The sequence below is a fragment of the Heteronotia binoei genome, chromosome 8, assembly GCF_032191835.1.
Source record: "Heteronotia binoei isolate CCM8104 ecotype False Entrance Well chromosome 8, APGP_CSIRO_Hbin_v1, whole genome shotgun sequence".
Classification (NCBI taxonomy): Eukaryota; Metazoa; Chordata; class Lepidosauria; order Squamata; family Gekkonidae; genus Heteronotia; species Heteronotia binoei.
In genome coordinates, this window is record NC_083230.1 from 118,845,168 (window position 1) to 118,859,157 (window position 13,990).

General features: G+C 50.0%; 1 protein-coding gene across 1 annotated transcript in view; it reads left to right on the forward strand.

The window, feature by feature from the left end:
- Positions 1-13,990, forward strand: part of ITIH5 (inter-alpha-trypsin inhibitor heavy chain 5) — an 87,534-nt gene that overhangs the window by 853 nt on the left and 72,691 nt on the right. The window lies entirely within an intron of this gene.

Here is a 13,990-nt window from a genome sequence, read left to right on the forward strand (position 1 = left end):
TGGATGGGCCATTGGCCTGATCCAACAGGGCTTCTCTTATGTTCTTATGTGATACAGTGTTGGACTGGATGGGCCATTGGCCTGATCCAACATGGCTTCTCTTATGTTCTTATGTGACACAGAGTGTTGGACTGGAGGGGCCACTGGCCTGATCCAACATGGCTTCTCTTATGTTCTTATGTGACACAGAGTGTTGGACTGGATGGGCCATTGGCCTGATCCAACATGGCTTCTCTTATGTTCTTATGGCACCACTTGTGAACCTCCTGATGGCACCTGATTTTTTGGCCACTGTGTGACGCAGAGTGTTGGACTGGATGGGCCACTGGCCTGATCCAGCATGGCTCCTCTTTTGTCCTTATGGAGTTGCCAGGCCTCCCCTCCACGGACACTGGCAAGGGATGGGTGCATAAGTTTGCCAGCTCCAGGCTGGGAAACTCTTGGGTCGTTTTCCGCACTCACCTTCCGCCGGCGCGACCCCCCTCTTCACCGGGCAGGATCTGCGCGGATTTCGCACTAAACGCTGCGGAGCAGCCAGAAAAGCTGGAAGCACCCGGCGCAAAAGCCGCTCAAACTGAAACCGCCAAAAAGCAGTTTGGCGTTTGCGCGGCTTTTGCGACGGGAGCTTCCGGCTTTTCTGGCTGCTCCACAGCGTTTAGTGCGAAATCCGCGCAGATCCTGCGCGGTGAAGAGGGGGGTCGCGCCGGCGGAAGGTGAGTGCGAAAACGACCTTGGAGATTTGGGGATGGAGCCCAGAAAGTACAGGGACTTCAGTGGGGTACAATGCCACAGAGTTAACCCTCCAAAGCATCCATTTTTTTTCTAGGGGAATTGATCACTGCAGTCTGGAGCAATGTTCCCTCTGAGTTAGTGTGAGCTAGCTCACAGTGTTTTAACCTCCAGCTCACACATTTTTGTCTCAGCTCAGGGAAAATGGCCCTCGAGCGAGCTAATTTATGCAGCAGATCACAACGTTTAATGCCAGTAGCTGACCGCTTAATGCCAGTAGCTTACCAATAGCTCACAAAGTAGAATTTTTGCTCACAAGACTCCGCAGCTTGGAGTAGGGGTGGCCAAACTTGCTTAATGTGAGAGACACATAGAATAAACATGAGATGTTTGAGAGCCACAAGGAAGGAAGGAAAATAGATGGGAAGAGAGAGGTGTAAAGAAAGCAACTTTAACTTTTGCATGCATTCTCCAAGCCACTTGGCTCGGCTTGGAGAACCAATTTGAAGAGAGAAATGCCTTCTCCAAGCCAGCCAGCTGGGTAGTGGGGGCTTTGAGAGCCACCCAATATGTGTGAAAGAGCCACATGATAAGGTGGCAGTCTTCCCCAAGGGAAGATTGGAATCCAGTTTTGGGTTGCCAATCCCCAGGTGGGGGCAGGGGTTCTCCCAGTTTGGAGGCCCTCCCCCTGCTTCAGGGTCATCAGAAAGTGGGGGGGAGGATGGAATGTCTGCTGGGCACTCCATTATTTCCTATGGAGACTGATTCCCATAGGGAATAATGGAAAATTGACCCATGGGTATCTGGGGCTCTGGGGAGCTGTTTTTGAATTAGATTCACATTTCCAGAATAGAATCTAGTGCCTCTCCTCAAAACACTCCTCAAAACACCAAGTTTCAAAAAGATTGAACCAGGGAGTCCCATTCTATGAGCCCCCAAAGAAGATGCCTCTATCCATTATTTCCAGTGGAGGGAAGGCATTTTAAAAGGCAGGTCCGTTTAAATGCGATGGCCAGAACTCCCTTTGCAGTTCAGGTATGCTTGTCACAACCTTACTCCTGGCTCCACCCCCAATGTCTTCTGGCTCCACCCCAAAGTCCCCAGATATTTCTTGAATCGAACTTGGCAACCCAAGTCCTGTTTCACTTGAAAGACCAACAAAATTTTCCAGGCTGTAAGCTTGCGAGAACTCCCATCGTCAGAGCTGGGGGAAAGATTTCTGATATGCAAATTGTCCCTTCTTTTCGGTATTGCTTTGCCGATCTCTGACCCTTTTGCTGAGCCTTTTGAGAGTTGTCGAGAAAGGACAATTTCCCACAGGCAAAACTTTTCCCCATTTCTGCAAAATTTCAATAGGAAAAAGAGAAACCTGGAAAAATTCCTCTCTCCTTCCTCACTTTTCTCTAGACATGATGCAGCAATAATGGTAAGAGACTAGAGACTGGGAGATCCGGGTTCCCAGCTATAAAATTCTGTTTTTATGCAGCTATTAAAGGCCTGCTCACAGTGCTTTCTCTTTCAGACAGGGCTTCTTTTGTAGCAGGGACTCCTTTGCATATTAGGCCACACCCCCTTGATGTATCCAATCCTCCTGGAGCTTACAGGGCTCTTCTTACAGGGCCTACTGCAAGCTCTAAGAGGATTGGCTAAATCAAGGGGTGTGTGCCCTAATATGCAAAGGAGGTCCTGCTAGAATTCCTTACAGGGCTCTCTGTACAGGGCCTACTGAGCTCCAGGATGATTGGCTACATCAGGGGTGTGTGGCCTAATATGCAAAGGAGCTCCTGCTAGAATTCCTCACGGCTCTTTGTACAGGGCCTGCTGTAAGCTCCAGGAGGATTGGCTACATCAGGGGTGTGTGGCCTAATATGCAAAGAAGGTCCTGCTAGAATTCCTTACAGGGCTCTTCGTACAGGGCCTGCTGTAAGCTCCAGGAGGATTGGCTACATCAGGGAGTGTGGCCTAATATGCAAAGGAGGTCCTGCTAGAATTCCTTACAGGGCTCTTCGTACAGGGCCTGCTGTAAGCTCCAGGAGGACTGGCTACATCAGGGGTGTGTGGCCTAATATGCAAAGGAGTTCCTGCTACTAAAAAAACCCTGTTCTCAGGGGTCCAAATTGTACAAGTCTGTCCAAAGGACATCCTTGAATCGGCCAAGTGTCTTTGAACGAGGGTTTCCAAGTCTCCTTCCACCCGACCCCACCTCTGACAGGGGACTTGATTCACACGCGCCATAGAGTTCACATGCACCATAGAGTCTTCCCTCCCAAATTGCTAGAGTGTCTGGGGAAAACCGTAGAGTTTTCCCGGAAACGCCTAGAGCAGCTGGCACGCGATGTTGCCGGCACGATGATGTCGCTCACGGGTGACATCATTGCTCCGGCGACGTTGGGGGAGGTTCCTTCTGCCGGCCCAGTGTGGGCTGGAGGGGTTGGGAACCTCCCAGGCGGGAGAACCCCCACCTGAACCGGGGGCTTGACCGCCTTGCTTTGAGCCCTAGTGCCTCTAGGCAGGAGTTAGCAAGACTGAACCTCCATTTTCAGGTGTAGTATATCTGCGACTATAAAAAAAACCCTCGGAAGAAACAGGAGTTGTTCATTTCTCTTACTGGGGTATGTTCCAGAGGGAGCAGACAGGGCGTGCCTTGGTATGACCCAGCAACACACTTCTGTTCTCTGCTTTCCCGGATGTTGAAGGCCTTTTTGTTTCAAAGTTGCAACCCGGTTCTCCCTCTTGTGCCATTTTAATGTCAAATCCTTGGAATGCTTTGTTGCTTTTCGAACTTGCCTCCTTGTCGCTTCATACGTTCCCTGTGCTTCTTTTGGGCTCCGGCAGAAAGGAATGTAAAGGGGGCAGAGGTTACTTTGGACTTCTGCATTTCACGAACACCGACAGAACTAAAGAAGTGCCAGGAGTTCAGGAGGGAAAAGCAGGCAAAACTAGGGTTGCCAAGTCCAATTCAAGAAATATCTGGGGGTCTGAGGGGGTGGAGCCAGGAGACTTTGGGGGTGGAGCCAGGAGACTTTGGGGGGGTGGAGCCAGTAGACATTGGGGTGGAGCCATGTTGTGACAAGCATAACTGAACTCCAAAGGGAATTCTAGCCATCACATTTAGAGGGACCGCACACCTTTCAAATGCCTTCCATTGGAAATAATGAAGGATAGGGGCATCTTCTTTGGGGCTCTTAGAATTGGGACCCCCTGGTCCAATCATTTTGAAACTTGGAAGGTATTTTGGGGAGAGGTACCAGATGCTATGCACAAAATCTAGTGCCTCTACCTAAAAAATAAAAAACAGCCCCTCAGAGCCCCAGATACCCGCAGATCAATTCACCATTACACCTTATGGGAATCGGTCTCCATAGGGAATAATGGAGTGCCCAGCAGACATTTCCCTCTCCCCACCCCCGCTTTCTGATGACCCTGAAGCAGGGGGAGGGTCTCCAAATCAGGGGATCCCCTGCGCCCAACTGGGGATTGGCAACCCTAGGCAGAACTGCAGAATGCATGCAAAAGCACGAAAGAAAGCTACAGTGACTGAGGATTCCAGCTCTGGGTGGGGAAATACCTGGAGATTTTTTTTGGGGGGGAGGTTAGAGCCTGGGGAGGGTGAGATTTGGGGGAGGGCATCCTCCAAGTCCACCCTCCAAAGCAGCCATTTTCTCCAGGGGAACTGCACCTGGAGATAAGTTGCAGGGCTTTTATTTTTTTTTGAATAGGAACACAGTTCTGGCTTGCTTGGCATCAGGGTGCGTGGCCTAATATGCAAATGAGTTTGTGCTGGGCTTTTCCCACCAAAAAAGCCCTGCGTGAAACGATGGTGGTATCAAGGGTGTTGCCTGATGTGCAAATGAGTCCATGCCAGGCTTTTTCTGCAAGAAAGCCCTGTGTGAAACAATAGTGACACCAGGGGGTGTGGCCTAATATGCACATGAGTTCTTGCTGGGCTTTTTCTACCCACCCACCCCAAAAGCCCTGATCAGTTGTAATAGTGGAAGATCTCCAGGCCGCACTTAGAGGCCAACACCCCTAACCGTGACTTTTGAGAATGGTTCATTTGGCATTCAGAGGCAGCAGGGAAAGGGGAAGAGTAACCCCTTTTTCTGCTTGCTGCTCTGCAATCCAACTACTTCTCCTGCACGTGTTAACTCAGTAGGGTTGCCAAGTCCAACTCAAGAAATATCTGGGGACTTTGGGGGTGGAGCCAGGAGACTTTGGGGGTGGAGCCAGGAGACATTGGGGCGGAGCAAGGAACAAGGGTGTGACAAGCGTAATTGAACTCCAAGAGAGTTCTGGCCATCACATTGAAAGGGACAGCACACCTTTTAAAATGTCTTCCTTCCATAGGAAATAATGAAGGATAGGGGCACATTCTTTTGGGGCTTATAGAATTGGACCCCCTGGTCCAATCGTTTTGAAACTTGGGGGGTACTTTGGGGAGAGGCACTAGATACTATACTGAAAATGTGGTGCCTCTACCTCAAAAAACAGCTCCCCCAGAGCCCCAAAACCTCCAGATCAATTCCCCATTATACCCTATGAGAATCGAACTCCGCATAGGGAATAATGAAGTGCTCAGCAGACGTCCCCCCCCCGCCGTTTCTGGTGACTCTGAAGCGAGGGATTGGCCTCTCTACTCACGAGTCGCTGCCAACTTCTTCCGAGTAACACAGACGCACCATCCCAAGAGGAAGCCTTTCAATCGGAGACTGAAGCCTCTGGAGGTGCAAATGCACATGGTCCTTTGGGGGCGAGGCTTCCCCCCACCGGCCAGCTGACTGGGGGCGGGAAGGAGTCTGGGAAAGCGGAAGAACCCCCGCTGGGACCTGGGGATTGGCAAGCCTATAACCCAGCTGTCTTCACCTGTGGTGTTTCAGGGGGAAATCAGCCGGGGCAGCGATTGCAGCAGAAAAAGCAGAAGGCAGGGAAAGGGTTAAGCATTTTCCCCCACCCCCAGTCTACTCCAAACTGCTACCCATGGCTGGATTAACAATTAGGCCAAGTAGGCACTGGCTTAGGGTTGCCAATCCCCAGGTGGGGGCAGGGGACCCCCTGGTTTGGAGGTCCTCCCCCTCCTTCAGGGTCGTCAGAAAGCGGGGGGAGGGGAGGGGAATGTCTGCTGGGAACTCTGTTATTCTCTATGGAGACTGATTCCCATAGGATATAATGGAGAATTGATCCGCGGGTATCTGGGGCTCGGGGGGGGGGAGGGGGGCTGTTTTTTGAGGTAGAGGCACCAGATTTTCGTAAGAGCCGGGTAGAATAGACCAGGGGTGGCCACATTTGCTTAAAGTAAGAGCATAGAATAAATGTCAGAAGTTTAAGAGCCGCAAGACATGAACATCAGATGTTTAAGAGAAGGAAGGAAGGAGGAGGGGGAGAGAGGGAGGAAGGAAGAGAAGGAGGGAGGGAGGGAGGGAAGGAGAGAAGGAAGGAAAATGGGGGTGAAGAGGGAGAGATAGAAAGAAAGAAAGAAAGAAAGAAAGAAAGAAAGAAGAAAGAAAGAAAGAAAGAAAGAAAGAAAGAAAGAAAGAAAGAAAGAAAGAAAGAAAGAAAGAAAGAAAGAAAGAAAGAAAGAAAGAAAGAAAGAAAGAAAGAAAGAAAGAAACTTTAACTTTAATTGCATTCTCCAAACTGATGGCTGACTAGGCTTGGAGAAATGTTTTAAAGAGACAAATACCTTCTTCAAGCCCAGTGCAGTGAGGGCTTCAAGAGCCACACAATATGTGTGAAAAAGCCACATGTGGCTCCCCAACCTCAGTTTGGCCACCCCTAGAATAGACGTCAGATGCAAGACATGAATGTCAGATGCCTGAGGGAGGGCGGGAGGGAGGCAAATAGACAGGGGAGGAGAAGGGAGGGAGTGGCAGAAAGAAAGCAACTTTAACTTTAAATACATTCTCCACGTTGCCAGTTGGCTTGGCTTGGAGAAGTGATTTTGAAGAGAGAAATGTCTTCTCCAAGCCAGACCACAGGCCAGTGGGGGTTTCAAGAGCCACACAATATGTGTGAAAGAGCTGCTCCGGAGCTGCAGTTGGGCCACCCTGATCTATATTTAAAGTGCCATGTGCAAGTTTTCCTATTTCCACCCTGATTCCATGCATGTTTGCCCAGAAGCAAGGACTCTCTGACCCGATCTGGATAGCATAGCCTCACCCGGATTAGCACAGCCTAGCACTATCTCACCAGATCTTTCCTTTCATTTGTTAGCGTCTTTGACCAATGGTCTTAAGCTCAAGATAAAACAAGACAGCAGCAAATACAAAATGAGTTACGAAGGATTTAAAACCAAAAGAGACTAACAACAAGGAAGAAAACCAATAATCACGATCGCAAAACGTAATTAAATAATCCAAAAGACTACCTAATGTTAATATAAGATTCTGTAAAACTCTTTTAACTATCTCATCAGATCTTGGAAGCTAAGCAGAGTGGGCCCTGGTTAATCTTTCAATGGGAGACCATCAAGGAAGTCCAGGGTCACGACCAGGGGTGGAATTCTAGCAGGAGCTCCTTTGCATATTAGGCCACACACCCCTGATCAGTGTTCCCTCTAAGCTGAGTTAGTGCGAGCTAGCTCACAGATTTTTAGCCTCCAGCTCACACATTTTTGTCTTCGCTCAGGAAGGATGACGCCGGAGCACACTCACTGATGCAGTCGCTCACAACTTTCCTGCCAGTAGCTCACAACTTGAATGCCGGTAGCTCACAAAGTAGAATTTTTGCTCACAAGACTCTGCAGCTTAGAGGGAACATTGCCCCTGATGTCGCCAATCCTCCAAGAGCTTACAAAAAAGAGCCTAGTAAGCTCCTGGAGGATTGGCTACCTCAGGGGGTGTGGCCTAATAGGCAAAGGAGGTCCTGCTAGAATTCCTTACAGGGCTCTTCGTACAGGGCCTACTGAGAGCTCCAGGAGGATTGGCTACATCAGGGGGGCGTGGCCTAATAGGCAAAGAGGTCCTGCTAGAATTCCTTACAGGGCTCTTCGTACAGGGCCTGCTGTAAGCTCCAGGAGGATTGGCTCCATCAGGGGTGTGTGGCCTAATAGGCAAAGAAGGTCCTGCTAGAATTCCTTACAGGGCTCTTCGTACAGGGCCTGCTGTAAGCTCCAGGAGGATTGGCTACATCAGGGGTGTGGGGCCTAATAGGCAAAGGAGGTCCTGCTAGAATTCCTTACAGGGCTCTTCATACAGGGCCTACTGAGAGCTCCAGGAGGATTGGCTGCATCAGGGGTGTGCGGCCTAATAGGTAACGGAGGTCCTGCTAGAATTCCTTACAGGGCTCTTCGTACAGGGCCTGCTGTAAGCTCCTGGAGGATTGGCTACCTCAGGGGGTGTGGCCTAATAGGCGAAGGAGGTCCAGCTAGAATTCCTTACAGGGCTCTTCGTACAGGGCCTGCTGGAAGCTCCAGGAGGACTGGCTACATCAGGGGTGTGTGGCCTAATAGGCAAAGGAGGTCCTGCTAGAATTCCTTACAGGGCTCTTCGTACAGGGCCTGCTGTGAGCTCCAGGAGGATTGGCTGCATCAGGGGTGTGTGGTCTAATAGGCAAAGGAGGTCCTGCTGGAATTCCTTACAGGGCTCTTCGTACAGGGCCTGCTGAGAAAGCTACCTGGAGGATTGGCTACCTTGGGGGTGGGCCTAATAGGCAAAGGAGGTCCTGCTAGAATTCCACCCCCTGGTCGCGATGCGGAGGCAGGCAATTGCAAACCACCTCGGAAAGTCTCATGTCGCGAGAATACCACCGGGTCACCAGAAGTCGGTTGCACTTTTGCAAGACTTTCCACCACCAGAAGATATCTCTTATACTGGGATTCTTTGTTGACTTTAACAGAGGTTATGGAGATTGAAAGACCTGGATTAGGGCTGATTAGGGTGGGTTAGAGAAAGAGAATCTGACTCTTCTTCCAAGTTCCTCGAACAGAATGCTCCTGGGCTTTTTAAAGCCTTTAAGCTAGTTATGAATCTGTCGGCCTCTAGCAACGGCCATAACCAAAATCTGTAATATTTTATTGAGAAAAGCTATTTGCTTGACCAAACTTTGTACAGGATTAGAGGACCTGCTGACTAAAGTCCAGTTTATTAAGTACCAAAAATCAGTTGCTGACACAGCGATTCCTGTTGCTAATATTTTGAGTGGGAGGATGATTCGAACCCGGCGTCTGCTGGTTGGTGAGAAGCCTGCCTCAATCTATTAACACCAGAGAAGCCCTCCTAAGCCCACAGACTAGAACAGGTTGTAGCTGAGTGCTTGTCTTGAGCGGTGTCTGGAATCCGTGGGATTTCTCACCGGGTGGGAGAAACTATCAAGGAACGGTTTGGCATCGTGGACGTTCCGTGACTCACTTTCCCTCCCAAAATCGTAATAAACAAATGCCTTCACTTGTTGCCGGGGAATGATGCGGTGTGGACTAGTGGCATAGTTTTGGAAGAAAGATGATGACTCAGGAGCTCTGGCTGGCTGCACTGAGATTCGAATCTCACGTTGGTATGAATGCAACCCAGCTAATACAGAGTTGGGTTGTACCCCAGCTCCGGCATGTGTGCTCTGTTGCCCTTGGTTCCTATTCAAAAGCTTGACCGGAAAAGCCACCTGCTTAATTTCAGCATGCCCAACAGCTGGCCAGGGCTGGCGCAACTGGAGAGGCGCATGAGGCAATGTTCTAGAAGCATCTGCTGCATCAGCTTTCCCACAGCGGGCTTTTATGTGACAAGTTGCTTCATCTAGTTAGGGTTGAGGGGGCGGAGGGAGGCTGAAGGAGGCTGTAGGCCCCTGAAGAGCTCTGAGGCAAGAGTTGAAAAGAGTGGCAAAGGCGGTTTATTTGTGTTAACGGAAGTTCTCCAAGAGCACTTCAACAGGCCCAGGCTTCCAGACTCAAGTGAAGAAATAGCTTGGCTGAGGAATGAAAACGCGACTTATGGCTTCACGTTGGAATTTACAGGAATACATGAAGCTGCCTTATACTCAGATGGAATTCTAGCAGGAGTTCCTTTGCATATTAGGCCACACCCTAATATGCCAATCCCCCACTTCAGAGTCCTCAAAAACGGGGAGGGGGTGGAGGGAAATGTCTGCTGGGCACTTCATTATTCCCTATGGAGTTCGATTATCATAGGGTATAATGGAGAATTGATCTAGAGGTATCTGGGGCTCTGGAGGGGCTGTTTTTTCAGGTAGAGGCACCAGATTTTTAACATAGCATCTGATGACTCTCCTCAAAATTCTCCCCAAGTTTCAAATAGATTGGGGTCCAATTCTATGAGCCCCAGAAGAAGGTGTCGCTATCCTTCATTATTTCTAACGTAGGGAAGGCATTTAAAAGGTGTGCAGTTCCTTTAAATGTGATGGCCAGAACTCCCTTTGGAGTTCATTCATGCTTGTCGCAACCTTGTTCCTGGCTCCACCCCCAAAGTCTCCTGGCTCCACCCCCAAAGTCCCCAGGTGTTTCTGGAATTGGACTTGGCAACACTAAGAAAAAGGCTGCTTTGAAAGGAGAACTTTGTGACATTGTACCCTGCTGAGGCCCCTCCCCTCCCCAAACCCCGCCCTCTCTCAGATCCTGGGGTAGAATTCTAGCAGGAGCTCCTTTGCATATTAGGCCACACACCCCTGATGCAGCCAATCCTCCAAGTCTACTGTAAGCTCCAGGAGGATTGGCTACATCAGGGGTGTGTGGCCTAATATGAAAAGGAGGTCCTGCTGGAATTCCTTACAGGCCTCTTCATACAGGGCCTGCTGTAAGCTCCAGGAGGATTAGCTACATCAGGGGTGTGTGGCCTAATAGGCAAAGGAGGTCCTGCTAGAATTCCTTACAGGGCTCTTCGTACAGGGCCTACTGGAAGCTCCAGGAGGATTGGCTACATCAGGGGGTGTGGCCTAATAGGCAAAGGAGGTCCTGCTAGAATTCCTTACAGGGCTCTTCGTACAGGGCCTACTGGAAGCTCCAGGAGGATTGGCTACATCAGGGGTGTGTGGCCTAATATGCAAAGGAGGTCCTGCTAGAATTCCACCCCTGCTGAGATTCACCCCCAGAGTCTTCAGGTATTTTCCAACACCGACCTGGTAACCCTAGCGCTGCTCCAAAAAGTGCCGTTTCCAGGTCAGTAAAACGAGTCCCCAGCTTGCTGGGGGTGGAGTGTAGATGACTGGGGGAGGCAATGTCAATCCACCAAATCACAAAAAGTCTGCCAAGAAAATGTTGTGATTTGACATCACCTCACGGGTCAGTAACAACCCGGTGATTGCACAGAGCACTACCTATACCAGGGGTGGCCCATGGTAGCTCTCCAGATGTTTTTTTGCCTACAACTCCCATCAGCCCCAGCCAGCATGGCCAATAGCTGGGGCTGATGGGAGTTGTAGGCAAAAAACATCTGGAGAGCTACTGTTGGGCACCCCTGACCTATACCTTTATTTCCCAGCCAGTAACAGGCAAACTTACCTATTAGATCTCTTTAGATCAGGAAATTTCTGGAGATTTTGGAGGTGGGAGTCTGGGGCGGACAGAGTTTGGGGAGAGGTCTCCGCAAGGCGGAATTCCATAGAACCCGCCCTCCAAAGCAGCCATTTTCTCCAGGGGAGATCGCTGTTCCCTGGGGATCAGTTGTCATTCCGAGAGCACTCCAGGCCCTGCCTGAAGAAGCAATTACCAGCCAGAAAATAACGGAACATTTGTCCTAAACAGGAAGGACTGGTGTTTCAAATAGCAAGTTATCTTTTCTTCATGTGGCTTGAAGCCATGATGTACTAAACCGCAAAGGTGAAGCCTTGGCTAATGAAGGTTTTCGAAACTGAAACCAGTCCCCTTGAATAGCCTTGATTGGGCGCCACTCCTCCACTTGCACCTACTTGATTGGGCTCCACTCCTCCACTTGCACCTACTGGAATGGCCTTGGGTTAGCCATAGCTATCGCAGTAGTTGTCCTTGAAAGGGCAGCTGCTGTGAGAGCCCTCTCAGCCCCACCCACCTCACAGGGTGTCTGTTGTGGGGGGAGAAGATAAAGGAGATTGTGAGCCGCTCTGATTCAGAGAGAAGAGCGGGGTGTAAATCTGCAGTCTTCTTCTTTTTCTTATTATTTACTTCATAATGGAAGAAGACAAACTTTGTAATGAGACTCTTTATGCAGCAAGACGAAATGTATTTCTAATCGGATATGGACATTTCCCTTTGAGGGCTGTATTGTTGTCACAATATAATTGCTGTTATAGTGCTATGGAGTTTGCTGTTTTTCCCACCTGGAGGCCGGCAACCCTTTAAGGAGGGAAGGGGCTCAGTTAGTGAAATCATTTGGGAATGGGACACGAAAACCTTCTCCCTTCCTGCGTGGCCTGAACCCGAATTGGGCCCCTTCAGGGTTGTGTTTTCCCTGTCCTCCATTTTTTATGAACAAGACGATCCCCAGGAACGGGAGCAGAGAGGTCAAAAATGTTTTGACGATGCGGAATGCTCAACTTTGCTCCAACTTCTCCATCCAGAACTTTGTATAAACAGTCATAAAAATCACCTCTGCAGTCGGGGGAAATCTGGTATTTCAGTATATAAATTAAGAGCCCGGGAAGGGAATGAGATCCTCCCTGTTCTCCACCATAAAGTTGCCAGGTCCAATTCAAGAAATATCTGGGGACTTTGGGGGTGGAGCCAGGAGACTTTGGGGGTGGAGCCAAGAGCAAGGCTGTGATAAGCACGATTGAACTCCAAAGAGAGTTCTGGTTCTCACATTTAAAGGGGCCGCACACCTTTTAAATGCCTTCCTCCTTTGGAAATAATGAAGGATAGGGGCACCTTCTTTGGGGGCTCATAGAATTGGACCCCCAGGTCCAATCTTTTTGAAATTTGGAAGGTGTTTTGAGGAGAGGCACCGGATGCTATGCTGTGAATTTGGTGCATCTACCACAAAAAACAGCCCCCCCCCAGAGCCCCAGATACCCACGGATCAATTCTCCATTAGAGCCTATGGGAATCAGTCTCCATAGAGTACAATGGAGTGTCCAGCCGACGTTTCCCTCCTCCCTTGCTTTCTGATGACCCTAAAGCTGGGGGAGGGCCTCCAAACCAGGGGATCAGGGTGGCGATGAGCGTGCTCAGCACTGAGGCGCCCCCTGGTGACCTCGCTTATCCTTCCCAGGGCCCAGGGAAGACTGAGCAGGAGAGGTGGGGCGGCCAGCTGCACATTCTCCGGGTTTGTCCTACAGACCCATGGAATGCAAAAGCAGCTGGGTGGCACCTGTACAGTGTGGTTCTCGGAGTCTGCCAGGCTCTAAGGAATGCACTGCGCTGGCACTACCTACTATCACATTCCCCGGCTCTCCCCCCCGCATGTGGGGAGAGGGGGCACCTCATGGCACTCCGTAGGCCAGGTGGTGCCCTAGACGGCTGCTTATCTGGCCTACTCCCATACACCGGCCAAGTGCACACATAATGACAGACAAGCTGGCCCTTTGCGATAGGGAAAGCACTCTTTACCTTAGGCTCTTCCTTCAGCGTCAATCTGAATGCGAACTGGATCTACCTGAATCAATCTAAGTTTACCTTTTTTGCAACATACTTCTCAGGAGATTTATTTACTGCATTCAGCATCACGCTTCTGTGACTGGGCAGAACTCTGCTATAGGAACCAAATATCCCAAAATCTATGTACTCCGGAAATCAACGGTAATTCCAGACACCTCCATCCCTCACCTGGAGGTTGGCAAGCCTACTCCCTTAGCAGCCTCCTGTTTATCTCCCAGCTGCTCTTCTTGTCGTGAAGCTCATGTGAAAAAGCACACCTGTGATCACCGTCTTCAAGTACTCGAAGGGCTGTCATAGAGAGGATGGTGTGGAATTGTTTTCTGTGGCCCCGGAAGGTCGGACCGGAGCCATTGAGTTGAAATTAAATCAGAATTTCCGGCTCAACATTAGGAGGAACTTCTTGACTGTTCAAGCGGTTCCTCAGTGGAGCAGGCTTCCTCGGGAGGTGGTGGGCTCTCCTTTCTTGGAGGTTTTTGAACAGAGGCTAGGTGGCACTCTGACAGCGATGAAGATCCTGTGAATTTGGGGTAGGTATTTGTGGGTTTCCTGCATTGTGCAGGGGGTTGGACTAGATTAGGTTTGCCAATCCCCATGTGGGGGTCCCCCAGTTTGGAGGCCCTCCCCCCACTTCAGGGTCATCAGAAAGCGGGGAGTGGAGGGAAATGTCTGCTGGGCGCTTCATTACTCCCTATGGAGATCAATTCCCATATGGTATAATGGAGAATTGATCTGCGGGTATCTGGGGCTCTG